Genomic DNA, 3,884 nt, shown 5'->3' on the forward strand with positions numbered 1-3,884 from the left:
TGTGCGAGCAAGAATGAGCAATGTGCGAGCAAGAATGAGCAATGTGCGAGCGTCAATGAGTGATGTGCGAGCGTCAATGAGTGATGTGCGAGCACAAATGAGTGATGTGCGAGCGTCAATGAGTGATGTGCGAGCGTCAACGAGTAATATGCGAGCGTCAATGAGTAATGTGCGAGCACGAATGAGTGATGTGCGAGCACGAATGAGTAATATGCGAGCGTCAATGAGTAATGTGCGAGCGTCAATGAGTGATGTGCGAGCGTCAATGAGTAATGTGCGAGCACGAATGAGTGATACGCGAGCACAAATGAGTGATGTGCGAGCAAGAATGAGCAATGTGCGAGCACGAATGAGTGATGTGCGAGCACGAATGAGCAATGTGCGAGCTCAAATGAGTGATGTGCGAGCACGAATGAGCAATGTGCGAGCACAAATGAGTGATGTGCGAGCGTCAATGAGTGATGTGCGAGCGTCAATGAGTGATGTGCGAGCGTCAATGAGTAATATGCGAGCGTCAATGAGTAATGTGCGAGCACGAATGAGTGATGTGCGAGCACGAATGAGTGATACGCGAGCACAAATGAGTGATGTGCGAGCGTCAATGAGTGATGTGCGAGCACGAATGAGTAATATGCGAGCGTCAATGAGTGATGTGCGAGCGTCTATGAGTGATGTGCGAACACGAATGAGTGATACGCGAGAGTCAATGAGTGATGTGCGAGCGTCAATGAGTAATGTGCGAGCACGAATGAGTGATGTGCGAGCACGAATGAGTGATACGCGAGCACAAATGAGTGATGTGCGAGCGTCAATGAGTGATGTGCGAGCACGAATGAGTGATGTGCGAGCACGAATGAGCAATGTGCGAGCTCAAATGAGTGATGTGCGAGCACGAATGAGTATACCGAAATCTCAGGGTTCACCCAACTGCCCTGGCAGAAATGCGACCCTCCCGGGGCTCTTCCGTTCGGAAGATGGTAGATAGGGACATTTAGTTTCGGTTAGCCCTGATGTTATTTGGACTCGCTACCTCGCCATAAGCATACGCGACCTTGTTTTCCGTCCACCATCTATCGAACCACCCGAAAGGAGAACGTTCCTGGAAAAATTCAAGTGCCCATTGGCGGTCAACAGATTGTACCCGCCCGGTCTTCCGAGGATGGCCGTGCGGGGACAATCAGTCAACTGGGACGAATGCTTTAGTCAGTCATAGCGGGATGGTGAGCAAGCTCTACCATCCACCGGACCGTCCACGGGGAACCACGGGAAGGCGCATTCGCGAGATCCCGCCTGGATCTCCACTAATTTTGTTTGTACCTGTTAGGAGAAATACATGTTGTTAGTAAATAAAATAATAATGCCGGGCGCACCTTCTTCGAAAGGTGCGCTCGGGGACAGGACAAAAGTCCTGCTTTGAGCCTCTGCAAAACGAGCGGCTCTGTGCTAATCCTTCAGCCAGAGCCCTTGTCGCCAGCGAACAATGCTTGGGGACAGGACTCCTTCAACATCTCCTCCACGATGTTTTAGGCGAAGGTTCTAAAGGCCTTAACTACACTCCTCGTTCGAGAGGCGTGATTTGTAGTTGCAGTAACGCACAAGCACACCAAATTTATTCTTGAATTTACTGTTATCTTTGGTAGACCCAAGATGGTCAATTCGGTCGACGGCCAAATTTTTACGATCGAGCATGCATTCGCGTGTCAAGCATATAGCGACCTTCCACGGGGCCTTACGCGTGAGACGCGGACGATGGCCAAGTTTCGAACGAGTTTATTTCGCGAGTCAAGCCCTAAGGCGACTTTCGCGAGGGCCAAGCCAAGCATGCTTTTGACTTCGCGTTTGTTTGCCTAACTTAGACATTTTTCACCAGCTCTTCCTTTCACCCACCACCTCAGTCACTCTATTCCTCACTCTCACTGCTTAATCCTTCGTCGGATTCCGTAAGGGCATTTTCCAATTGCCTCTTACATTCGAACGCCACTCTACTGTATTCTTTCAAAGCCGCGAACCCTTCTGGGGAAGATACTAACATTAGCGTGGCTTCCGGCGCCTCAAGCCCACCCGAAACCGGAGTTATCAGCTCATCGCGGAATTCAGCGAAGGCAGGGCATTCTAAAAGGAAGTGTAAGTTGTTGTCGGGTTCGCCGCAACAGATACAAGCCGCTGCCTTTGCCAAAGAGAGCTGGTGGAGTTTCTCATTAAAGTACCCGTGACCCGTGAGAACCTGCGAGGTGAAGTGATCTGGACGGATCCAGTCGCTTTTAACTCTGGCAACTACGTCTGGAAAGAAAAGTTCGCGAGTAGCATTGCCCTGTTCCGATGCCTCCCAACGCGCCTGCCACATCTCATTCGCGACCTCAAGAACCCTATTATAATTTTCCTTTAGACCCTCTGGGTCGTGTCTAATTACGACGCCGCCTATCTCCGCGTCTTCACCTTTTCTCAGGTGATACTTCGCCACGCTAACCCTAAGTTGGATACATATCGGGAGAGTTCCCGCTAGTACGCACGCGGCCTCGTAAGATGTCGATCGGTAACATCGTGTAATAGCTATGAGGATCTGCCTGTGCAGATCTTCGAGAATCCTATCTGTATGCGCTCCCTCCTTGTACCACGCCGCGGACGCGTAACATACCGTTGGGACGAATACACCCTTGTATATCGTCTCCAACGCCTTGTGTCCCAGACCCCACTGGCATTGTGCCAGTTTACGCAAGTCGCTAAAGAGCGGTACTAACTTTTCCCTAAGATATTTGCAGTGGGCGCTAATGCCCAAGTTTGCATCGAAATGCACGCCAAGATAACGTACCGACTGTTCAAAACTGATCGATTTCCCGCCCAACTCTATTTTCGGATTTCGCGCTCCTCCCTTACGGCAGTCTTTCCGGTTTATTTTTACCGCTTTTGAACCTACTACCTTAGGTTTTTTAACGAAAATCCCTACCGTCTTAGATTCCGAAACCTCCAATTTTATAGCCGAGCATCTTTCGACGATATGCTTTACGACTGCCTTTCCTACTTTTTCTATTTCCGCCCTAGAGTCCCCTTCGACTAGTACGGCCAAGTCATCCGCATATGCGACGAAGTTTATTGGGAGTTTTCCGCCTCCCTCTGTCACTACACCTTGCTCGAGGCTGCGGAGCAGCGGATCGAATCCAAGGTTCCAGCCCGAGGGTCCTAAAACCGAACCCTGCGGACAGCCCCTAGTTGCCTGCTTGGAGACTTGATTTGTCCCCCAAACTACCTGAGCCTGCCTATTTTCAAAGTAGCTAACGAGAAGTTTGTATATATTTTTGGGACAATCTTTCTCTTTGAGGCTTTGGAGGATGGCCGGGCGCCAAATGCAGTCAAAGGCGCCTTTAACATCGAAAAGAAGCGCAGCAACCTGCTTTTTAGGGGAAGCGGCTGTAAGTCTGCGCAGCTCGATGATCGCGTCTTCAGTAGACATGCCAGCCCTGAAGCCGAACTGCCTGTCGGAGATCATGTCTGGTCCTAGCGCTGTATCGGATAGTCTCCTTTTTACTAACCGCTCGTAGAGTTTACCTGTAACCGGGAGGAGACTGATGGGTCGGTACGATTTCGAGTCGCTACTATCTTTGCCTCCTTTTGGGAGGAAAATGAGGGAAGCCTGTTTCCAGGCTCGGGGGAAGACGCCGTGCTCTAGGCAGGCGTTGAAGAGCCGCAGGAAGTGATGAGGAATGGCTTTGATGGCAGCCTTTAGGACTCTGACTTCAAGAAGGTCGAAGCCGGGAGCTTTGTTGTTTTTGAGGGATGCGAGAATGAGAGCTATCTCCCATTGCTCGAAGGGTGCGGCATCTTCGGTCTCGGGCGGTGAGTTTATTGATTCTCTAATCTGTGCCTGCTCGGGGGTTTCGTTGGAAGGT

Source organism: Nasonia vitripennis, unplaced genomic scaffold (assembly GCF_009193385.2).
Source record: "Nasonia vitripennis strain AsymCx unplaced genomic scaffold, Nvit_psr_1.1 unplaced0115, whole genome shotgun sequence".
Taxonomy (NCBI): domain Eukaryota; kingdom Metazoa; phylum Arthropoda; class Insecta; order Hymenoptera; family Pteromalidae; genus Nasonia; species Nasonia vitripennis.